Source organism: Aquarana catesbeiana, linkage group LG07 (assembly GCF_042186555.1).
Source record: "Aquarana catesbeiana isolate 2022-GZ linkage group LG07, ASM4218655v1, whole genome shotgun sequence".
NCBI lineage: Eukaryota > Metazoa > Chordata > Amphibia > Anura > Ranidae > Aquarana > Aquarana catesbeiana.
This window is the reverse complement of record NC_133330.1, coordinates 217,227,416-217,254,366: the sequence shown is the minus strand read 5'-3', so window position 1 is coordinate 217,254,366 and position 26,951 is coordinate 217,227,416. Positions and strand designations below refer to the sequence as shown.

The 26,951-nt window shown below is 45.7% G+C and overlaps 1 long non-coding RNA gene across 1 annotated transcript in view; it reads right to left on the bottom strand.

Moving 5' to 3' along the window:
• Positions 1-1,003: 1,003 nt before the first annotated feature.
• LOC141103438 (uncharacterized) overlaps positions 1,004-26,951 on the bottom strand; it is a 63,448-nt gene continuing 37,500 nt past the window's right edge. Inside the window, exon 3 of the long non-coding RNA XR_012235324.1 lies at positions 1,004-1,236. This is a non-coding gene — a long non-coding RNA (uncharacterized lncRNA). The remainder of the gene's footprint in view (positions 1,237-26,951) is intronic.

The window sequence follows — 26,951 nt, the reverse complement described above, 5'->3', positions numbered from 1 at the left end:
ATTGCTATTACTATTTTCTAATGCCATTACTTATTGCTCATTTTGTGAATTACCAGGTTTACTCAAATTTTGCTTCCTAGAACTCCATTCAGTGCTGCTATAGCCTAGTGCCTAGTGGACTGTGATTGACCTAATACTTTACTTACACGTGTATGTGTATACAGCTATTTACTGTAACCTTTGACAATATATTGGATTCATGTAGTGCTAAACAGTCTGATATTTGCTTTTTGATACTGAACCTCATTTGTGTGCAGGGTATCTATATTTGTGCCCGCGGTAGCAGTGCTGTATCCATTTGCTTAACCTGGTGTGTCAGTGAGGATAAGGCTGTTCTCAGAGTCAAGGCAGAAGAACAGAGAGCCCAATCTACCAAGCAGCTCCTGGGGGGGGGATCAGCATTACATACATATAAATACAACACACACGTCTACACATGCATGCAACAAACATACACACTGCATAAATACACACTGCATTTACATGCATACAACATACATACACACTGCATAGATACAACATGCATACACACTGCATACATGTACATGCAACATACATAACACATACTGTACATACACAATCACTTACCTCTCTAGTGGTATTGCTGCTATCTTTAGTTTCCTGTATCTCTGATGTTGCATAGTTGCCAACATTTCAAAAACGTTTTCAGGGACACCTCGTTTTTTCCCAGCAAGCCATTGTAGGAAGAGAATGTACTTTAATTAGTTGTGGGGTATTCATTTAAAATGGGTGTGATTGTACATGATGCATATTGGTAATAAACAGCGGGTAAAATAAGCATTGAACACCTTTTTTTTCCAAGGTAAATATATTTCTAAAGGCGCTATTGGCGTGACATTTTTACCACATGTCAGTAACAACCCATGCAATCCATACGTACAAAGAAACCAAAACAAATACGTTCAGAAAATAAGTTATGTGTAATAAAATGAAATGACACAGGAAAAAGTATTGAACGCGTGAATGGAAATTTATTTAATATTTCATACAAAATCCTTTGTTGGTAATGACCGCTTCGAGACGCCTCCTGTATGGAGAAATTAGTCACCTGCATTGCTCAGGTGTGATTTTGGCTCATTCTTCCACACAAACAGTCTTCAAATCTTGAAGGTTCCGTGTGCCTCTTCTATGAACTCTGATCTGAGAGTTTCTTTGGCTTTGTGTTTGGGATCATTTTCTTGCTGAAATGTCCACCCTCATTTCATCTTCATCATCCTGGTAGATGGGAGCAGATTTTTATCAAGAATGAAGGTACATTCATCCATCCTTCAATAATATGAAGTTTGCCAGTACTGTATGCTGGAAAAACAATGTTCCCACCTCCAACACTGTTGGTGTTTTTGGGGTAATGTGCAGTGTCTTTTGACCTCCAAACATGGTGTGTATTATGTCATCCAAAGAGTTCAATTTTGGTCTCATCTGGCCAGACTATATTTTCCCAGTATTTCACAGGCTTGTCTAAATGTTGTGCAGCAAACTAGAAAAACTACAATTTCTGGGTAAATTGTGTGAAGTGTTCTTGCCTCCACCAGTAGTCTACAACTGGAGTGGGTGGAGTAACAGGGAGGAGAGGCTTGAGTAACTGTTGTGTGGTTGGAGTGGCTGGAGTAACTGTGGAAAGGTTGGACTGGGCAGCAGGGCCGATCCTAGGGTCACCGGCGCCTGGGTGCAGAAATATTTTTGGCGCCCCCACATGGGCGTGGTCATCTTACCAACTCCTCCCCTTTACAAATGTTTCTATGGCAACGACTCAAACACAGAGATGCTCCCCTAAGAAGTCTTTGTTACCCTGGGATCCTCCTGTGATCTTTTAATAAAGAAAACACAGGAAGAGGGTACACTAATGAGACCTGGAGGGGGGTCTCTCTGATGCACACAGAGAGGGCTTCTGTTAGAGAGTCTGTTAGAAAGAGCCCCCAGATATAGTACAGGAGATGGTCAGAGACTGCAGACATAGTACAGGAGATGATCAGAGACTGCAGATATAATACAGGAGATGGTCAGAAACTGCAGACATAGTACAGGAGATGATCAGAGACTGCAGATATAATACAGGAGATGGTCAGAGACTGCAAACATAATACAGGAGATGGTCAGAGACTGCAGACAAAGTACAGGAGATGATCAGAGACTGCAGACAGGATATAAGAGATGATCAGAGACTGCAGACATGGTACAGGAGATGGTCAGAGACTGCAGACATAATACAGGAGATGATCAGAGACTGGGGACATAGTACAGGAGATGATCAGAGACTGCAGACATAGTACAGGAGATGATCAGAGACTGCAGACATAGTACAGGAGATGATCAGAGACTGCAGACATACTACAGGAGATGATCAGAGACTGCAGACATAGTACAGGAGATGGTCAGAGACTGCAGAAAGGATATAAGAGATGATCAGAGACTGCAGACATAGTACAGGAGATGATCAGAGACTGCAGACATAGTACAGGAGATGATCAGAGACTGCAGACAGGATATAAGAGATGATCAGAGACTGCAGACATAGTACAGGAGATGGTCAGAGACTGCAGACATAGTACAGGAGATGATCAGAGACTGCAGACAGGATATAAGAGATGATCAGAGACTGTAGACATAATACAGGAGATGATCAGAGACTGCAGACATAGTACAGGAGATGATCAGAGACTGCAGACATAGTACAGGAGATGGTCAGAGACTGCAGACATAATACAGGAGATGATCAGAGACTGCAGACATAATACAGGAGATGATCAGAGACTGCAGACATAGTACAGGAGATGATCAGAGACTGCAGACATAGTACAGGAGATGATCAGAGACTGCAGACATAATACAGGAGATGATCAGAGACTGCAGACATACTACAGGAGATGATCAGAGACTGCAGACATACTACAGGAGATGATCAGCGACTGCAGACATACTACAGGAGATGATCAGAGACTGCAGACAGGATATAAGAGATGACCTCCAAACATGGTGTGTATTATGTCATCCAAAGAGTTCAATTTTGGTCTCATCTGGCCAGACTATATTTTTCCAGTATTTCACAGGCTTGTCTAAATGTTGTGCAGCAAACTAGAAAAACTACAATTTCTGGGTAAATTGTGTGAAGTGTTCTTGCCTCCACCAGTAGTCTACAACTGGAGTGGGTGGAGTAACAGGGAGGAGAGGCTTGAGTAACTGTTGTGTGGTTGGAGTGGCTGGAGTAACTGTGGAAAGGTTGGACTGGGCAGCAGGGCCGATCCTAGGGTCACCGGCGCCTGGGTGCAGAAATATTTTTGGCGCCCCAACATGGGCGTGGTCATCTTACCAACTCCTCCCCTTTACAAATGTTTCTATGGCAACGACTCAAACACAGAGATGCTCCCCTAAGAAGTCTTTGTTACCCTGGGATCCTCCTGTGATCTTTTAATAAAGAAAATACAGGAAGAGGGTACACTAATGAGACCTGGAGGGGGGTCTCTCTGATGCACACAGAGAGGGCTTCTGTTAGAGAGTCTGTTAGAAAGAGCCCCCAGATATAGTACAGGAGATGGTCAGAGACTGCAGACATAGTACAGGAGATGATCAGAGACTGCAGATATAATACAGGAGATGGTCAGAGACTGCAGACATAGTACAGGAGATGATCAGAGACTGCAGATATAATACAGGAGATGGTCAGAGACTGCAGACATAATACAGGAGATGGTCAGAGACTGCAGACAAAGTACAGGAGATGATCAGAGACTGCAGACAGGATATAAGAGATGATCAGAGACTGCAGACATGGTACAGGAGATGGTCAGAGACTGCAGACATAATACAGGAGATGATCAGAGACTGGGGACATAGTACAGGAGATGATCAGAGACTGCAGACATAGTACAGGAGATGATCAGAGACTGCAGACATACTACAGGAGATGATCAGAGACTGCAGACATAGTACAGGAGATGGTCAGAGACTGCAGAAAGGATATAAGAGATGATCAGAGACTGCAGACATAGTACAAGAGATGATCAGAGACTGCAGACAGGATATAAGAGATGATCAGAGACTGCAGACATAGTACAGGAGATGGTCAGAGACTGCAGACATAGTACAGGAGATGATCAGAGACTGCAGACAGGATATAAGAGATGATCAGAGACTGTAGACATAATACAGGAGATGATCAGAGACTGCAGACATAGTACAGGAGATGATCAGAGACTGCAGACATAATACAGGAGATGATCAGAGACTGCAGACATGGTACAGGAGATGGTCAGAGACTGCAGACATAATACAGGAGATGATCAGAGACTGCAGACATAGTACAGGAGATGGTCAGAGACTGCAGACATAATACAGGAGATGATCAGAGACTGCAGACATAATACAGGAGATGATCAGAGACTGCAGACATAATACAGGAGATGATCAGAGACTGCAGACATAGTACAGGAGATGATCAGAGACTGCAGACATAGTACAGGAGATGATCAGAGACTGCAGACATAATACAGGAGATGATCAGAGACTGCAGACATAGTACAGGAGATGATCAGAGACTGCGGACATACTACAGGAGATGATCAGAGACTGCAGACATACTACAGGAGATGATCAGCGACTGCAGACATACTACAGGAGATGATCAGAGACTGCAGACAGGATATAAGAGATGATCAGAGACTGCAGACATAGTACAGGAGATGATCAGAGACTGCAGACATAATACAGGAGATGATCAGAGACTGCAGACATAGTACAGGAGATGATCAGAGACTGCAGACATAGTACATGAGATGATCAGAGACTGCAGACATAGTACAGGAGATGATCAGAGACTGCAGACATAATACAGGAGATGATCAGAGACTGCAGACATAGTACAGGAGATAATCAGAAGCTGCAGACATAATACAGGAGATGATCAGAGACTGCAGACATAATACAGGAGATGATCAGAGACTGCAGACATATTACAGGAGATGGTCAGAGACTGCAGACATAGTACAGGAGATGATCAGAGACTGCAGACATAGTACAGGAGATGATCAGAGACTGCAGACATAGTACAGGAGATGATCAGAGACTGCAGACAGGATATAAGAGATGATCAAAGACTTCAGACATAGTACAGGAGATGATCAGAGACTGCAGACATAATACAGGAGATGATCAGAGACTGCAGACATAGTACAGGAGATGATCAGAGACTGCAGACATAGTACAGGAGATGATCAGAGACTGCAGACATACTACAGGAGATGATCAGAGACTGCAGACAGGATATAAGAGATGATCAGAGACTGCAGACATAGTACAGGAGATGGTCAGAGACTGCATACATAATACAGGAGATGATCAGAGACTGCAGACATAGTACAGGAGATGATCAGAGACTGCAGACATAGTACATGAGATGATCAGAGACTGCAGACATAGTACAGGAGATGATCAGAGACTGCAGACATAGTACATGAGATGATCAGAGACTGCAGACATAGTACAGGAGATGATCAGAGACTGCAGACATAATACAGGAGATGATCAGAGACTGCAGACATAGTACAGGAGATGATCAGAAGCTGCAGACATAATACAGGAGATGATCAGAGACTGCAGACATAATACAGGAGATGATCAGAGACTGCAGACATATTACAGGAGATGGTCAGAGACTGCAGACATAGTACAGGAGATGATCAGAGACTGCAGACATAGTACAGGAGATGATCAGAGACTGCAGACATAGTACAGGAGATGATCAGAGACTGCAGACAGGATATAAGAGATGATCAAAGACTTCAGACATAGTACAGGAGATGATCAGAGACTGCAGACATAATACAGGAGATGATCAGAGACTGCAGACATAGTACAGGAGATGATCAGAGACTGCAGACATAGTACAGGAGATGATCAGAGACTGCAGACATACTACAGGAGATGATCAGAGACTGCAGACAGGATATAAGAGATGACCTCCAAACATGGTGTGTATTATGTCATCCAAAGAGTTCAATTTTGGTCTCATCTGGCCAGACTATATTTTTCCAGTATTTCACAGGCTTGTCTAAATGTTGTGCAGCAAACTAGAAAAACTACAATTTCTGGGTAAATTGTGTGAAGTGTTCTTGCCTCCACCAGTAGTCTACAACTGGAGTGGGTGGAGTAACAGGGAGGAGAGGCTTGAGTAACTGTTGTGTGGTTGGAGTGGCTGGAGTAACTGTGGAAAGGTTGGACTGGGCAGCAGGGCCGATCCTAGGGTCACCGGCGCCTGGGTGCAGAAATATTTTTGGCGCCCCCACATGGGCGTGGTCATCTTACCAACTCCTCCCCTTTACAAATGTTTCTATGGCAACGACTCAAACACAGAGATGCTCCCCTAAGAAGTCTTTGTTACCCTGGGATCCTCCTGTGATCTTTTAATAAAGAAAATACAGGAAGAGGGTACACTAATGAGACCTGGAGGGGGGTCTCTCTGATGCACACAGAGAGGGCTTCTGTTAGAGAGTCTGTTAGAAAGAGCCCCCAGATATAGTACAGGAGATGGTCAGAGACTGCAGACATAGTACAGGAGATGATCAGAGACTGCAGATATAATACAGGAGATGGTCAGAGACTGCAGACATAGTACAGGAGATGATCAGAGACTGCAGATATAATACAGGAGATGGTCAGAGACTGCAGACATAATACAGGAGATGGTCAGAGACTGCAGACAAAGTACAGGAGATGATCAGAGACTGCAGACAGGATATAAGAGATGATCAGAGACTGCAGACATGGTACAGGAGATGGTCAGAGACTGCAGACATAATACAGGAGATGATCAGAGACTGGGGACATAGTACAGGAGATGATCAGAGACTGCAGACATACTACAGGAGATGATCAGAGACTGCAGACATACTACAGGAGATGATCAGAGACTGCAGACATAGTACAGGAGATGGTCAGAGACTGCAGAAAGGATATAAGAGATGATCAGAGACTGCAGACATAGTACAGGAGATGATCAGAGACTGCAGACAGGATATAAGAGATGATCAGAGACTGCAGACATAGTACAGGAGATGGTCAGAGACTGCAGACATAGCACAGGAGATGATCAGAGACTGCAGACAGGATATAAGAGATGATCAGAGACTGTAGACATAATACAGGAGATGATCAGAGACTGCAGACATAGTACAGGAGATGATCAGAGACTGCAGACATGGTACAGGAGATGATCAGAGACTGCAGACATGGTACAGGAGATGGTCAGAGACTGCAGACATAATACAGGAGATGATCAGAGACTGCAGACATAGTACAGGAGATGGTAAGAGACTGCAGACATAATACAGGAGATGATCAGAGACTGCAGACATAATACAGGAGATGATCAGAGACTGCAGACATAATACAGGAGATGATCAGAGACTGCAGACATAGTACAGGAGATGATCAGAGACTGCAGACATAATACAGGAGATGATCAGAGACTGCAGACATAGTACAGGAGATGATCAGAGACTGCAGACATACTACAGGAGATGATCAGAGACTGCAGACATACTACAGGAGATGATCAGCGACTGCAGACATACTACAGGAGATGATCAGAGACTGCAGACAGGATATAAGAGATGATCAGAGACTGCAGACATAGTACAGGAGATGGTCAGAGACTGCAGACATAATACAGGAGATGATCAGAGACTGCAGACATAGTACAGGAGATGATCAGAGACTGCAGACATAGTACATGAGATGATCAGAGACTGCAGACATAGTACAGGAGATGATCAGAGACTGCAGACATAATACAGGAGATGATCAGAGACTGCAGACATAATACAGGAGATGATCAGAGACTGCAGACATAGTACAGGAGATGATCAGAGGCTGCAGACATAATACAGGAGATGATCAGAGACTGCAGACATAATACAGGAGATGATCAGAGACTGCAGACATATTACAGGAGATGGTCAGAGACTGCAGACATAGTACAGGAGATGATCAGAGACTGCAGACATAGTACAGGAGATGATCAGAGACTGCAGACATAGTACAGGAGTAGGGATGAGCCGAACACCCCCCTGTTCGGTTCGCACCAGAACATGCGAACAGGAAAAAAGTTCGTTCGAACATGCGAACACCGTTAAAGTCTATGGGACACGAACATGAATAATCAAAAGTGCTAATTTTCAAGGCTTATATGCAAGTTATTGTCATAAAAAGTGTTTGGGGACCTGGGTCCTGCCCCAGGGGACATGGATCAGTGCAAAAAAAAGTTTCAAAAACGGCCGTTTTTTCAGGAGCAGTGATTTTAATAATGCTTAAAGTCAAACAATAAAAGTGTAATATCCCTTTAAATTTCGTACCTGGGGGGTGTCTATAGTGTGCCTGTAAAGGGGCGCATGTTTCCTGTGTTTAGAACAGTCTGACAGCAAAATGACATTTTGAAGGAAAAAACTCATTTAAAACTACCCGCGGCTATTGCATTGCCGACAATACACATAGAAGTTCATTGATAAAAATGGCATGGGAATTCCCCAAAGGGGAACCCCGAACCAAAATTAAAAAAAAAAAATGACGTGGGGGTCCCCCTAAATTCCATACCAGGCCCTTCAGGTCTGGTATGGATATTAAGGGGAACCCCGGCCAAAATTTAAAAAAAAAAATGACGTGGGGTTCCCCCTAAATTCCATACCAGACCCTTCAGGTCTGGTATGGATTTTAAGGGGAACCCCGCGCCAAAAAAAAAAAAAAAAAACGGCGTGGGGTCCCCCCAAAAATCCATACCAGACCCTTATCCGAGCACGCAACCTGGCAGGCCGCAGGAAAAGAGGGGGGGACGAGTGCGGCCCCCCCTCCCTCCTGAACCGTACCATACCACATGCCCTCAACATTGGGAGGGTGCTTTGGGGTAGCCCCCCAAAACACCTTGTCCCCATGTTGATGAGGACAAGGGCCTCATCCCCACAACCCTGGCCGGTGGTTGTGGGGGTCTGCGGGCGGGGGGCTTATCGGAATCTGGAAGCCCCCTTTAACAAGGTGACCCCCAGATCCCGGCCCCCCCCCTGTGTGAAATGGTAAGGGGGTACATAAGTACCCCTACCATTTCACGAAAAAAGTGTCAAAAATGTTAAAAATGACAAGAGACAGTTTTTGACAATTCCTTTATTTAAATGCTTCTTCTTTCTTCTATCTTGCTTCATCTTCTGGTTCTTCTGGCTCTTCTGGTTCTTCTGGTTCTTCCTCCGGCGTTCTCGTCCAGCATCTCCTCCGCGGCGTCTTCTGTCTTCTTCTCCTCGGGCCGCTCCGCACCCATGGCATGGGGGGGAGGCTCCCGCTCTTCTTCTCTTCTTTTCTTCTTTTCTTCTCTTCTTCTCTTCTTCTTCATTTTCTTCTCCGGGCCGCTCCGCAATCCATGCTGGCATGGAGGGAGGCTCCCGCTGTGTGACGGCGCTCCTCGTCTGACAGTTCTTAAATAACGGGGGGGCGGGGCCACCCGGTGACCCCGCCCCCCTCTGACGCACGGTGACTTGACGGGACTTCCCTGTGACGTCACGGGGAATGCCACAGGGAAGTCCCGTCAAGTCACCGTGCGTCAGAGGGGGGCGGGGTCACCGGGTGGCCCCGCCCCCCGTTATTTAAGAACTGTCAGACGAGGAGCGCCGTCACACAGCGGGAGCCTCCCTCCATGTCAGCATGGATTGCGGAGCGGCCCGGAGAAGAAAATGAAGAAGAAGAGAAGAAGAGAAGAAAAGAAGAAAAGAAGAAAAGAAGAAGAGAAGAAGAGAAGAGCGGGAGCCTCCCCCCCATGCCATGGGTGCGGAGCGGCCCGAGGAGAAGAAGACAGAAGACGCCGCGGAGGAGATGCTGGACGAGAACGCCGGAGGAAGAACCAGAAGAACCAGAAGAGCCAGAAGAACCAGAAGATGAAGCAAGATAGAAGAAAGAAGAAGCATTTAAATAAAGGAATTGTCAAAAACTGTCTCTTGTCATTTTTAACATTTTTGACACTTTTTTCGTGAAATGGTAGGGGTACTTATGTACCCCCTTACCATTTCACACAGGGGGGGGGCCGGGATCTGGGGGTCACCTTGTTAAAGGGGGCTTCCAGATTCCGATAAGCCCCCCGCCCGCAGACCCCCACAACCACCGGCCAGGGTTGTGGGGATGAGGCCCTTGTCCTCATCAACATGGGGACAAGGTGTTTTGGGGGGCTACCCCAAAGCACCCTCCCAATGTTGAGGGCATGTGGCCTGGTACGGTTCAGGAGGGAGGGGGGGGCCGCACTCTTGTCCCCCCCTCTTTTCCTGCGGCCTGCCAGGTTGCGTGCTCGGATAAGGGTCTGGTATGGATTTTTGGGGGGACCCCACGCCGTTTTTTTTTTTTTTTTTGGCGCGGGGTTCCCCTTAAAATCCATACCAGACCTGAAGGGTCTGGTATGGAATTTAGGGGGAACCCCACGTCATTTTTTTTTTTTAATTTTGGCCGGGGTTCCCCTTAATATCCATACCAGACCTGAAGGGCCTGGTATGGAATTTAGGGGGACCCCCACGTCATTTTTTTTTTTTAATTTTGGTTCGGGGTTCCCCTTTGGGGAATTCCCATGCCGTTTTTATCAATGAACTTCTATGTGTATTGTCGGCAATGCAATAGCCGCGGGTAGTTTTAAATGAGTTTTTTCCTTCAAAATGTCATTTTGCTGTCAGACTGTTCTAAACACAGGAAACATGCGCCCCTTTACAGGCACACTATAGACACCCCCCAGGTACGAAATTTAAAGGGATATTACACTTTTATTGATTGACTTTAAGTATTATTAAAATCACTGCTCCTGAAAAAACGGCCGTTTTTAAAACTTTTTTTTGCATTGATCCATGTCCCCTGGGGCAGGACCCAGGTCCCCAAACACTTTTTATGACAATAACTTGCATATTAGCCTTTAAAATTAGCACTTTTGATTTCTCCCATAGACTTTTAAAGGGTGTTCCGCGGCATTCGAATTTGCCGCGAACACCCCAAATTGTTCGCTGTTCGGTGAACTTGCGAACAGCCAATGTTCGAGTCGAACATGAGTTTGACTCGAACTCGAAGCTCATCCCTATACAGGAGATGATCAGAGACTGCAGACAGGATATAAGAGATGATCAAAGACTTCAGACATAGTACAGGAGATGATCAGAGACTGCAGACATAATACAGGAGATGATCAGAGACTGCAGACATAGTACAGGAGATGATCAGAGACTGCAGACATAGTACAGGAGATGATCAGAGACTGCAGACATAATACAGGAGATGATCAGAGACTGCAGACATAGTACAGGAGATGATCAGAGACTGCAGACATAGTACAGGAAATGATCAGAGACTGCAGACATATTACAGGAGATGGTCAGAGACTGCAGACATAGTACATTAGATGATCAGAGACTGCAGACACAGTACAGGAGATGATCAGAGACTGCAGACATAGTACAGGAGATGGTCAGAGACTGCAGACAGGATATAAGAGATGATCAGAGACTGCAGACATAGTACAGGAGATGATCAGAGACTGCAGACATAGTACAGGAGATGATCAGAGACTGTAGACATAGTACAGGAGATGGTCAGAGACTGCAGACATAGTACAGGAGATGGTCAGAGACTGCAGACATAGTACAGGAGATGATCAGAGACTGCAGACATAGTACAGGAGATGATCAGAGACTGCAGACATAGTACAGGAGATGATCAGAGACTGCAGACATGGTACAGGAGATGGTCAGAGACTGCAGACAGGATATAAGAGATGATCAGAGACTGCAGACATAGTACAGGAGATGATCAGAGACTGCAGACATAGTACAGGAGATGATCAGAGACTGCAGACATAGTACAGGAGATGATCAGAGACTGTAGACATAGTACAGGAGATGGTCAGAGACTGCAGACATAGTACAGGAGATGATCAGAGACTGCAGACATACTACAGGAGATGATCAGAGACTGCAGACATACTACAGGAGAAGATCAGAGACTGCAGACAGGATATAAGAGATGATCAGAGACTGCAGACACAGTACAGGAGATGATCAGAGACTGCAGACATAGTACAGGAGATGATCAGAGACTGCAGACAGGATATAAGAGATGATCAAAGACTTCAGACATAGTACAGGAGATGATCAGAGACTACAGACATAATACAGGAGATGATCAGAGACTGCAGACATAGTACAGGAGATGATCAGAGACTGCAGACATAGTACAGGAGATGATCAGAGACTGCAGACATAATACAGGAGATGATCAGAGACTGCAGACATAGTACAGGAGATGATCAGAGACTGCAGACATAGTACAGGAAATGATCAGAGACTGCAGACATATTACAGGAGATGGTCAGAGACTGCAGACATAGTACATTAGATGATCAGAGACTGCAGACACAGTACAGGAGATGATCAGAGACTGCAGACATAGTACAGGAGATGGTCAGAGACTGCAGACAGGATATAAGAGATGATCAGAGACTGCAGACATAGTACAGGAGATGATCAGAGACTGCAGACATAGTACAGGAGATGATCAGAGACTGTAGACATAGTACAGGAGATGGTCAGAGACTGCAGACATAGTACAGGAGATGGTCAGAGACTGCAGACATAGTACAGGAGATGATCAGAGACTGCAGACATAGTACAGGAGATGATCAGAGACTGCAGACATAGTACAGGAGATGATCAGAGACTGCAGACATGGTACAGGAGATGGTCAGAGACTGCAGACAGGATATAAGAGATGATCAGAGACTGCAGACATAGTACAGGAGATGATCAGAGACTGCAGACATAGTACAGGAGATGATCAGAGACTGCAGACATAGTACAGGAGATGTTTAGAGACTGTAGACATAGTACAGGAGATGGTCAGAGACTGCAGACATAGTACAGGAGATGATCAGAGACTGCAAACATACTACAGGAGATGATCAGAGACTGCAGACATACTACAGGAGAAGATCAGAGACTGCAGACAGGATATAAGAGATGATCAGAGACTGCAGACACAGTACAGGAGATGATCAGAGACTGCAGACATAGTACAGGAGATGATCAGAGACTGCAGACATAATACAGGAGATGATCAGAGACTGCAGACATAATACAGGAGATGATCAGAGACTGCAGACATAATACAGGAGATGATCAGAGACTGCAGACATATTACAGGAGATGGTCAGAGACTGCAGACATATTACAGGAGATGGTCAGAGACTGCAGACATAGTACAGGAGATGATCAGAGACTGCAGACATAATACAGGAGATGGTCAGAGACTGCAGACATAGTACAGGAGATGGTCAGAGACTGCATTTCCTATGGACGTTAGTAAATAATGGCCAATCGACCCTCTCACCTGACCCAGCGATACAGCAACGTTTCCTCTGATCAGGAGTCAGCTCACTCTGAATTGCCCGTGGTGACTCCGCTGGATAGCACCCAGATCTGTATTCTGACAATGACTCCATTCCTTTCTCCACCAGGGATGGTGCTAGGCTGTGTGGCTTTCCCTCTGGTGGCGCAGGGCAGCGGGGTTCTCTCTCTGATGGGGTTCCCTCAGCACTGTCCTCTCCCTCTGGAGTCCTGGGTGTACTTCCCTGAAAGCTTTCCCGGACTCCTGGCTCTCTCTCTCCCATTCAGCTGAGCATGCTGTGTGAGCTCCAGTTTCCGTGTTACAGTGGGGCTGTAACACGGAAACTGGAGCTCATGTCCCACAATCCTCTTCTCTGCTCCTTTTTCTATTCTGTTTCTTCCCTGGGCATATGAAGGCGGGGGAAGATACATAGTGGGCAGCTGTGCTGGCAAGCGCTGCTCACTAGTACAGCAGCGTGCGCGAGAGGGAGAGGGAGGGGGGAGAGGGGGGAAAGAAGAGCCCACAGCTGCATTGGCATCACTAGGGTTGGGGTCACTCCCCCTTCAACCAACTATAGTCGCCCCTCAGTACAGACCCCCCTCCACTAAGTATAGACCCCCTCCATCAGTGAAGAACCCGCACTAAGTATAAACCCCTCCCTCAGTACAGACCTTCCTCAGTACAGACCCCCCCCAGGAAAACCCCCCTCCATTAGTACAGACCCCCCCAGGACAGACCCCCCTGCATTAGTACAGACCCCCCAGAACAGACCCCCCTCCATTAGTACAGACCCCCCGGGACAGACCCCACCTCCATTAGTACAGACCTCCCTCCATTAGTACAGACCCCCCAGGACAGACCCCTCCTTCATTAGTACAGACCCCCCTCTATTAGTATAGACCCCCATTAGTACAGACCCCCCAGGACAGACCCCCCAGGACAGACCCCCCCTCAATTAGTACAGACCCCCAGGACAGACCCCCCTCCATTAGTACAGACCCCCCTCCATTAGTACAGACCCCCCATTAGTACAGACCCCCCATTAGTACAGACCCCCCAAGACAGACCCCCCAGGACAGACCCCCCTCCATTTGTACAGACCCCCCAGGACAGACCCCGCCTCCATTACTACAGACCCCCCAGGACAGACCCCCCTCCATTAGTATAGACCCCCCCAGGACAGACCCCCCTCCATTAGTACAGACCCCCAGGACAGACCCCCCTCCATTAGTACAGACCCCCCAGGACAGACCCCCCTCCATTAGTATAGACCCCCCCAGGACAGACACCCCTCCATTAGTACAGACCCCCCCTCCATTAGTACAGACCCCCCAGGACAGACCCCCCCTCCATTACTACAGACCCCCCAGGACAGACCCCCTCTCCATTACTACAGACCCCCCAGGACAGACCCCCCCTCCATTACTACAGACCCCCCAGGACAGACCCCCCAGGACAGACCCCCCCTCCATTACTACAGACCCCCCCAGGACAGACCCCCCTCCATTACTTCGGACCCCCCAGGACAGACCCCCCCCTCCATTACTACAGACCCCCCAGGATAGACCCCCCCTCCATTACTACAGACCCCCCAGGACAGACCCTCCCTCCATTACTACAGACCCCTCAGGACAGACCCCCCCTCCATTACTACAGACCCCCCAGGACAGACCCTCCCTCCATTAATACAGACCCCCCAGGACAGACCCTCCCTCCATTAGTACAGACCCCCCTCGATTAGTAATGACCCCCCAGGGCAGACCCCCCTTCTCCATTAGTACAGACCCCCCCCTCTATTAGGGTACAGTACATAAAAACACCCGGGCGGCAGCTGGAGAGGAGAGTGTGCAGCCGCGCCGCCCGGGTGGAGAACAGAACACTACACAGCAGGCAGCAGGAGTGAGAGACACAGAGAGGAGGAGAATGTGTCAGCACGGACCGCTTCCCCCCCCTCCCCCCGCGCGCGACATCACTCACGGCTGGTCTCTCTCCACACAGAGACCAGCCGCTCTGCCTCCCTTCTCATCTCCGGCTTGAGCAGTTAATACAGTGGCGCCTTTCTTCTTAGAACACCGGCAGAGAGGCGCCGCTGGACACAAACAAGAGGAGGAGGAGGAGGGAGGGGAGCACTCTGGCGCTTCAGCGCCCCCACCTCTCTGGCGCTCGGGTGCACTGCACCCCGTGCACCCCGTCTAGGACCGGCCCTGCTGGGCAGAGTAACTTTATGGAGTGGGCAAAGTAACTGTGTGGAGTGTTTGGAGTGAGTAAAGATAGTAAACATTACCCTAACCAATTGATTGATCAAATTTAAAAAGTGCACATGACAAGCTTGATAGAGTGAGAAATGCATTTCAACTTTATTTATATAGCACATTTAACTGCAACTTGATGCCCAAAGTGCTTCACAGTTACATTAAAACATACATTTATAAAAACATTAGCAGCATTATCAAGCCTAGCAGATGAAGGTTAGACGTGCATTCGTTTTTGTCCGAATGCATTTTTGTCCGAATTTCAGGTATTTTCGTTATCATTTTAACAAACGATAATGAAAGTGCAGAATCCGAAAAACTAAAGATCCGACATAAACAAATGCTTTATTTTAGTTTTCGTTGCTACAACAGTTCGATATAGATAGGAGATTCGACATGATGATAACAATAACAATCTGTGTCCATCAAACCTGTGGTCGAATGTGCCTAACCTTAACTCTATTAGTCCAAGATTATTCTACATAGAGAGAAAAGATTTGACATAGAGAGAAAAGATTCGACGTAGGGGAGAAAGATTCGACGTAGGGGAGAAAAGATTAATAAAAATAATGATGATGATGAATGTTATTGGCTGATTGTAACCAAAGAGGAGGAGCAGTAAAATAGCTAGAACTAAGTACACACGTAGTTTGGCTTATGGTGTCTGTTGAAAGTTCTAAGAAGATTAGACGGAGCAGGTAAACTATACGGCGTCATACAGTTTAGCTGCTCCGTCGAATCTTCTTTGAACATTCGACAGACACCAAAAGCCTTCAATGACAGATTCGACCTTAATTTGGATTTTCAGATGAATGCAATTTTTAACGAAAAACGAAATAAATAAAAATGAATTTCGGGAGTAACTAAATAAATTTATTTTTCGGACGAAAACGAAATTCCGAAACGAAATATTTCAGTGTGCACATGTCTAATGAAGGTATGACCACATGCATTTGGGAGGTCTCAGCATCTTGACATAGAATGGAGGTGAAGGTGTGCTAACTGTTTGATGATAATCAGTGTTTACAACCACTGTTTCCTGGCAATGCTCATGCTCTGTTTATGCTTCACAACCACTGCTCAAAACACAATACACAGGATCATGATAGCTGTAATAACTGTGCAGTACTTCAAACGGTCGTATTTTAAAAACTATAAATCCTACAGTGAAGAGCTTTATATTGTGAGAATCACAAGACCCAGACCTAGATTTTGATGCATACTCTGAAATATTAAAAATGAAGGCACAGTCGCAGTTTAGATATTGCCCTTCAAATTTGAAGTGGCTAGAGTGGAGTTTCAACGAATGTCAATGGATGGCATGAGTTGCAAACAAATGGTCATATTGTGAAAACTACCAGGACTATGTCTTAGGCGTGGACATGTTTAGTGGCAGCAGGGATAGCTGAACATTTTGATATAAGATTTGTGCAGGTGGGCTTGAAAATGAGGGAGTGGTGGCAGTTTAGAAATCATGTCCTGATTTTTCAGCTTTTGTCAGCTCCCACTCTAGTTTTGAACATTTCGCCATTCATTAAACTGCCCCCATCAAAACTGCCCCATCAAAACGGCCCCATCAAAATTGCCACCATAAACACTGCCCCATCAAAACTGCCCCATCATATTGCCCCCATCAAAACTGCCCCATCATATTGCCACCATCAAAACAGCCCCCATCAAGATTGCCCCATCATATTGCCACCATCAAAACTGCCCCATCATATTGCCACCATCCAAACTGCCGCCATCAAAACTGGCCCATCAAAATTGCCCCCATCAAAATTGCCCCCATCAAAACTGCCCCCATAATATTGCCCCATCAAAACAGCCCCATCAAAACAGCCCCCATCAAATTTGCCCCATCATATTGCCACCGTCAAAACTGCCCCATCATATTGCCACCGTCAAAACTGCCCCATCATATTGCCACCATCAAAACTGCCCCATCATATTGCCACCATCAAACTGCTCCCATCAAAACTGATCCATCATATTGCCCCCATCAAAAGGCCCAATCATATTGCCACCATCAAAACGGCCCCCATCAAGATTGCCCCATCATATTACCACCATCAAAACTGCCCCATCATATTGCCCCATCAAAGCTGCCCCCAGCAAAATTGTCCCCATCAAACTACCCCCATCAAAATTGCCCCATCATATTGCCACCATCAAAACTGCCTCATCAAAACAGCCCCATCATATTGCCACTATCAAAACGGCCCCCATCAAGATTGCCCCATCATATTGCCACCATCAAAACTGTCCCCATCAAAACTGCCCCTTCAAAATGGCCCCCATAAAAATTGCCACTGTCAAAACTGCCCCATCAAAACTGCCCCATCATATTGCCCCATCATATTGCCACCATCAAAACAGCCCCCATCAAGATTGTCCCATCATATTGCCACCATCAAAACTGCCCCATCATATTGCCACCATCAAAACTGCCCCCATCAAAACTGGCCCATCAAAATTGCCCCCATCAAAACTGCCCCCATCAAACCTGCCCCCATAATATTGCCCCATCAAAACTGCCCATCATATTGCCACCATAAAAACGGCCCCCACCAAAACTGCTCCCATAATATTGCCCCATCAAAACTGCCCATCATATTGCCCTAATCAAACGGCCCCCATCAAAACTGCCCCATCATATTGCCACCATCAAAACTGCCCAATCATATTGCCCCATCAAAACAGCCCCCATCAAGTTTGCCCCATCATATTGCCACCATCAAAACTGCCCCATCATATTGCCATCATCAAAACTGCCCCATCATATTGCCACCATCAAACTGCTCCCATCAAAACTGATCCATTATATTGCCCCCATCAGAAGGCCCAATCATATTGCCGCCATCAAAACAGTCCCCATCAAGATTGCCCCATCATATCGCCACCATCAAAACTGCCCCCATCATATTGCCCCATCAAAATTGCTCCCATCAAAATTGTCCCCATCAAACTGCCCCCATCAAAAGTGCCCCATCATATTGCCACCATCAAAACTGCCCCTTCATAACTGCCCATCATATTGCCACCATCAAAACTGCCCCATCAAAACTGCCCCATCATATTGCCCTATCAAAACAGCCCCCATCAAATTTGCCCCATCATTTTGCCACCATCAAAACTGCCCCATCAAAATTGCCCCCATAAAAATTGTCCCTGTCAAACTGCCCCCATAAAAAGTGCCCCATCATATTGCCACCATCAAAACTGCCCCATCAAAACTGCCCATCATATTGCCACCATCAAAAATGCCCCATCAAAACTGCCCCATCATATTGCCACCATCAAAACTGCCCATCATATTGCCACCATCCAAACAGCCCCATCATATTGCCACCATCAAAACGCCCCCCATCAAGATTGCCCCATCATATTGCCACCATCAAAACTGCCCCATCATATTGCCACCATCAAAACGGCCCCCATCAAAACTGCCCCATCATATTGCCACCATCAAAACTGCCCCATCATATTGCCACCATCAAAACTGCCACCATCAAAACTGCCCCATCAAAACACGCCCCATCAAAACTGCCCCATAAAAACTGCCCCCATCAAAATTGCACCATCAAAACTGCCCATCATCATGCCACCATCAAAACGGCCCCCATCAAAACTGCCCCATCATATTGCCCCATTAAAACTGCCCCATCATATTGCCCCCATCAAAACTGCCCCATCATATTGCCACCTTCAAAACGGCCCCATCAAAACGGCTCCCATCAAAATTGCCCCCATCAAAATAGCCCCATCATATTGCCCCCATCAAAATAGCCCCCATCAAAACTGCCCATCATATTGCCACCATCAAAACGGCCCCCATCAAAACTGCCTCATCATATTGCCATCAAAACTGCCACCATCATATTGCCATCAAAACTGCCACCATCAAAACTACCCCATCATATTGCCACCATCAAACCGCCCTATCATATTGCCCCCATCAAAACTGCCCAATCATATTGCCACCATCAAAACGGCCCCCATCAAGATTGCCCCATCATATTGCCACCATCAAAACTGCCCCCATCCTATTGTCCCATCAAAACGGCCCCCATCAAAATTGCCCCATCATATTGCCACCATCAAAACAGACCCCATCAAAACTGCCCCATCATATTGCCACCATCAAAACTGCCCCATCAAAACTGCCCCATCATATTGCCACCATCAAAACTGCCCCATCATATTGCCACTATCAAAACTGCCCCTATAAAAACTGACCCCATAAAAACTGACCCCATAAAAACTGACCCATAAAAACCGCCCCATCAAAACTGCCCCCATCATATTGCCCCATCAAAACGGCCCCATCATAATTGCCCCCATCAAAATTGCCCCATCATATTGCCAGCATCAAAACTGCCCCATCAAAACTGCCCCATCATATTGCCCCCATCAAAACTGCCCATCATATTGCCACCATCAAAACGGCCCCCATCAAAACTGCTCCATCATATTGCCCCATAAAAACAGCCCTCATCAAAACTGCCCCATCATATTGCCCCCATCAAAACTGCCCCATCATATTGCCACCATCAAAACTGCCCCCATCAAATTTGCCCCATCATATTGCCACCATCAAAATTGCCCCATCAAAGCTGCCCCATCATATTGCCACCATCAAAACTGCCCTATCATATTGCCACCATCAAACTGCTCCCATCAAAACTGTCCCATCATATTGCCCCCATCAAAACTGCCCCATCATATTGCCACCATCAAAACGGCCCCCATCAAGATTGCCCCATCATATTGCCACCATCAAAACTGCCCCCATCATATTGCCTTATCAAAATTGCCCCATCATATTGCCACCGTCAAAACTGCCCCATCATATTGCCCCCATCAAAACGGCCCCCATCAAAACGGCCCCCATCAAACTGCCCCATCATATTGCTCCCATCAAAACTGCCCCATCATATTGCCCCATCAAAACAGCCCCCATTAAATCTGCCCCACCATATTGCCACCATCAAAACTGCCCATCATATTGCCACTATCAAAACGGCCCCCATCAAAACTGCCACAATCAAAACTGCCCCATCATATTGCCACCATCAAACTGCTCCCATCAAAACTGCCCCATCATATTGCCCCCATCAAAACTGCCCCATCATATTGCCACCATCAAAACGGCCCCATCAAGATTGCCCAATCATATTGCCACCATCAAAACTGCCCCATCATATTGCCACCATCAAAACAGCCCCCATCAAAACTGCCCCATCATATTGCCACCATCAAAACTGCCCCATCAAAACTGCTGCATCATATTGCCACCATCAAAACTACCCCCATCAAAACTGACCACATAAAAACTGCCCCATCAAAACTGCCCCATCATATTGCCCCCATCAAAACGGCCCCCATCAAACTGCCCCATCAAAACTGCCCCATAATATTGCCACCATCAAAACTACCCCATCAAAACTGCCCCATCATATTGCCACAATCAAAACTGCCCCATCATATTGCCACCATCAAAACTGATCCCATCAAAACTGCCCCATCAAAATTGCCACCATCAAAACTGCCTCATCATATTGCCACCATCAAAACTGCCCCATCAGAATTGCCCCATCAAAACTGCCCCATCATATTGCCACCATCAAAACTGCCCCATCAGAATTGCCCCATCAAAACTGCCCCATCATATTCTTCTTACAATTCAGTACATGATGTGTCTGTCCTGTCCCCCGGGATAGATTAGGTTGGGATTGGCTGACAGCAGGTTAGGTCGGGATTGGATGATATTAGGAAGTTTGGTCAGAATTGTGAGTTTCATTGAATGTCAATGGATGGCGTGAGTTGCAAACAAATGGTCATATTGTGAAGGTTTTGAGAAAACTCTTTGCTTTTACCCATCATGAGATGTTTCTTGTATGACAGCTTGTTAATGAGACACCTTTTTATAAGCCATCAGTTGAGACTGAACCAACTGATATGAATTTGCACTGACAAGGGGCAGGATTGCTTTCTTGCTTTTTTGCACCTCCCTTTCTTCATGTGTTCAGTATTTTTCCCCTGTGTCATTCCATTTTATTACACATAACTTAATTTCTGCTTTTATTTGTTTTGGTGTCTTTGTATGTATGGATTGCATGGGTTGTTACTGACATGTGGTGAAAAGTTAATGTCAACAGCACCTTAAGAAATATATTTACCTAGAAAAAAGGTGATGTGTTCTGAGCCCTTTAGGAACTGAACATACAGCCATCTAGTAGCCATAATGCTGTCTGCAGGTTTGACTGGGACTATTCTCATATGCACCAACAGTACAAATGGGCCCCAACACTTGCCAACATAGGCCTCATGCACACGAGACGCTGTTAAACTCGAGTTCAGAGGCAGTTGGACACTTTTTTCAACTGCCCCTGAACCCATTCAATGTTATCCTATGTGTCCATATACACAGTCTCGTTTTTTGGCGTTTTTAGGCAGTTGCGTTTAACCTAGTTTTTCCAGAAGCAAAAAAATGGGTTCAGACGCAAAAGTTTTCTACGTTTCAGACGCCAAACGTGGCTAAACATGGCTAAACGCCGGTACCGCATTTAGCCGCGATTGCGTTTATAAGTGTTTTTAAAGGAACATTTTACAACCCAACTTTGAGGCCCCATATCTCGGGGCCACTTGGTGCTAGGAACCCCAAATTTGGTGTGCAAACACAGTGGAGCACTACAACACATCCAAATTTGGGGTTCCTAGCACCAAGTGGCCCCGAGATACAGGGCCCCAAAGTTGGGTCACAAAATGTCATTCTCTGCTGCAGAAAAGTGCTTGACATTTTGCGACCCGATTTTGGGGCCCCAAATCTCAGGGCCACTTAGTGCTAGGAACCCCTAAATGTGGTATGCTAACACAGTGGAACTAACACTATAACATATCCAAATTGGGGTTCCTAGCACCAAGTGGCCCTGAGATATGGGGCCCCAAAGTCGGGTCGGAAAATGTCATTCTCTGCTGCAGAAGTGCTTGACATTTTGCGACCTGACTTTGGGGCAGACGCTTCTAGATGCTTCCGTGTGCAAACACAGTGGAGCACTACAACATATCCAAATTTTGGGTTCCTAGCACCAAGTGGCCCCGAGATACAGGGCCCCAAAGTTGGGTCACAAAATGTCATTCTCTGCTGCAGAAAAGTGCTTGACATTTTGCGACCCGATTTTGGGGCCCCATATCTCGGGGCCACTTAGTGCTAGGAACCGTAAATGTGGTATGCTAACACAGTGGAACTAACACTATAACATATCCAAATTTGGGGTTCCTAGCACCAAGTGGCCCTGAGATATGGGGCCCCAAAGTCAGGTCGGAAAATGTCATTCCCTGCTGCAGAAGTGGTTGACATTTTGCGACCCGACTTTGGGGCAGACGCTTCTAGATGCAAACGCGGTAAAACGCGGCTAAACATGGCATGCAAACGTGGCAAAATGGGCGTTTCTAAACACCGGTTTCAGCTTTTAAAAACATGTGTTCAGCAGAGTTTGCACCGGCTTCTCGTGTGCATGAGGCCTTAGTTAGGACTAAAGACTGTCCCTTTACAGCTGCTACACAGAGACATTCACCTATTGCTTATGCTAAGAGGTACCTCCCAGGGGACATTGCACCATATCCTAGCCATTCATCTAGAGTGCACTCTAGACTAGTTAGAGTAATATTACTATATTATTATTATTAGTGTTCACATTGCAGTTAATGCTTATTTGCATGTTTATTGCTGACTTTGCTGATGCATGAGTTAACCCCAGTCTAGTGGTACATAACTCTATTCTGAGTTTCCTTGGCATAGTGTTTATTCTGTCTAGTGGACTGAACCTACCTTCTGTGTGTTCATTTATGCTCAAATCACCATGTAGTTAATTTACCACCGAACAGTCTTGTGTCTGTATCCTGGTGCCAATTCACAGGTTTCTATACTCGTGTTCTTATAAGTGCTTGCAGTAACCTTCATTCAACCAGGTGTCAGAGGGGCTGAAGTTGTTCTTGGGGTTGAGGCACAGAACAGAGAGACAAATTACCAAGCGGCTCTTGCTGGGGTAGCGCTACACAAGGAAATTAGATATATCTAACTTAGAGGGTTGAGGAATGTGTAAACCATTACACAGATTATATAGGGGGCTATAATAAACCACAAATGCATCTGAGATGGACTGCCGATTTAACATTTTATGCTTGTCAAATGTATGTATAAGGTGTGTGATTTTGGTCCTAGTGTGCTGTCTTGTGACTCTCTTGGCAAGTCATTTCCCTGCTATACTACCATTAGCATAGTAGCTAAGTTTAAGTGCACATAAATATATGTTATATTGTTCACATAATAGCCTACAAAGGTCATGTCTAAGGTGGGAGAGGGTCTTAGAAGACTTCTGGTCTGGAGCAATTTTGTTCCTAATATCTAATGTACGAATTTCAGTTAGAATGTTCTGTATTTTTTTTATTTTGTATCTTTTTTGGTTCTAGCACATAATTGAAGAATAATGCTCCTCATTTAGGCGTTATGGGCATTCCATAAGGTGAAGGGCTTTATTAGACTCAAAGTAGTTATTCAGATGCTTCAAAAGCATATAAGTATTATGAGGAAGCTTTACAACAAGAGATTTACAAAGCCAAAGATAAATATGAGAGCAGGATTCATTATCCACAACAGAGATAGAAATTGCTGCATGGTCCGACCATGTAAAATTGTGTATTTTGGAGAATGAGACCCATTGGAGCATCTAGTTTTCTTTAACAGACATGTCTATCCTCAAGTATGAGTGATGTCTATTTGCAAAGTATGTACAAACCTTCTTCTCTGCACGTTGACACATCAACACATCAAATACCTCAATATAAAAAGCATAAGTGCAGCGCTAAAAAGTGAGTGTGTCTTAGCATACAGTCAAGTGACTGAAACCAAATATGGAGTGAGATAAAACTATATATTAATAAACACTGGTGAGGTGCATGTAAGTGTCCAAACAAAAAAGTGAAAATTATAAAAAATGTCCAATAACACTATGTTGTGCTCCACAGACTGCAATCAAAGGCTGAAGTCAGTGCATACAGAAAGTCTTCTCATACAGCTGAAGTGCTTGGACCCATGGTGTAGACTAGAGACTTGGAAAGTATATCAATCATGGACAGCACAGAAAAAAACATCTAGAGTAAAATACTCTTACCAGAGCGAGTGGGATGTGTCAGCCTTATAGCTGTACGTCTATCAGGGCTTGTGGAGGTAGCCTCCCATATAGTCTTCTCCAAGAGTTCTCCCTTCCGTCACGATCCCCGATCGACCAGGTTGTTCCTAGAGTCGCGGTCACTGGTAGCCAATACAGTAAGGTGGGGGTGGACCGTCCTCTCACACGTTCTCAGGTTCCAGATAGGTTCAAAGGGACCAATCAAGGACAAAAACATGAGGGAGAAAAAGGAAAAAGGGGGCTCCACATGGCGCAGGTCAAAAAATAAAGGGATTTATTGAATAAAAACCTTACAGATTAAAAGTGATCACAAGATAAAAAATAGTTGGCAATGTGGAAAGCTGAACGCCCTACGCGTTTCGACTAAAAAGCCTTCAACTGGGGCATGAAGCAGCCTCTCCACACTGCCCATATATATAGACTGTAAACACCATTGTAAATTTGTTGGATCCGCCCCCATCATGGCGGAACCGGAAGTGCAAGATTGAATAGTGCAACATCATGAATTGACTCCTAGTACTGTTGGTGTGTTAACAGTCACATGTAGGCTGACATAATAAGTTGTAAATATATAACACTTTCAAGGTGAAAACCAAGTGTAAACATTAATAAAAATGCTGAATAATCAAATGCCAGATCGGCTTGCGTTCCAAGCCTCGTATTAACAAAAGGGACTTGCGTTCCAGGAGCATAAATCATGTGACCGGAAAGGAAGCAACAGCCGGAGCAGTTGGAGCAGTTGGTAGTGGCAGCAACAGCTATACTGATGTGTCAAAGTGATCGGGTGTCTTTACAGACACCTGAGTAACTTTTGCATCATGCAGCACAGCTGAAAGATTCATTTTTAAACAATTTGTTTTAAGCTCTTGACTGCCATATCCTTGGCAATCAAAGGTCAATGTAGGTACCTGCCACAACTAAATTGTAAGATTTAAAATAAACTAGAATCAGTGGAGACAGTTCTCATCTCGGTGTCATAACGCACAAGTATTTATATCAGATCTTCATGTACTGTTAGGTAAAGACTCTTTTGGTTCACACATATGAAGCAATTTCCTGCCTGAAATGTCAACTTTCGGTCAGCTAAGTTTGTTTTACAAAGACCTAGAGAATATGGTGTTTTATATTTAACACTTTTAATTTCTTGTTACTTGACTTATGTTAAATAACAGCAAATAAATCTGGAGAGTTGGGTGCTGCCAACAATGTGGCTGACTAGATACAGACTAAAAGGTTTGTTTAGGTAAGCCCTACATAGTTTTCATAATTCTTAAGGGCCCTTTCACACAGGCGGACCGTTCAGGCACTGTCAGTTTTTTAGGCGGACCTGAACGGGTGCTCCATAGACCTCTATGGAGCGGCGGATGTCAGCGGTGACATATCCGCTGACATCCGACCCGCTCCGATCTGAAAAAGTGTGACAGAGGAAAACCCTATTTTTCCATCCGTCTGCGGATCGGATGAAAACGGACAGGCGGTCCGTAATCATCCGATCCCCCCACAGGGGAGAGCGGACTCTCTGACAGGTCCGTCCCTGCACAGAGTGCAGAGACGGACTTGTCTTCCGCCGGCTTAGCGGGGATCAACAGAGCGATCCCCGCTGAGCAAGCGGAGGAGGGAAAACGGACAGCCCCGTGGGAAAGGGGCCTAAAGCTGAACTTTCTTTGGCCTCCCAGGAGCACTTGCCAAAATGAGTACATACAGTATATCATAGGTGTGCGCAGCCTATTGCATTAGGGTATGCACCCCAAACAGAACCTCATATATGTGTGTATATATATATATATATATACATACATACCTACACACACACACACACACACACACACACACACACACACACACACACACAGTTATGTGTACATAGTAACAGCGATCTGGCTCTTCTCCTTGAAAATCAGGGATAAAAAATAGCCAGATTGGTAAGTAAAAGCAGCACACATTACACATTGTTAGGCAAAAAGTTAACCTCTTTCTCTCTTTTTCTTTCTCTCTTTCTTTTTCTTTCTCTCCCTCTTTCTTTCTTTCTCCCCCCATCCCTCATTCATCTAATACCACACCCCTTCCGAGCCACGCCCATTTAAAACACGCCCACTATTCCGCTCAA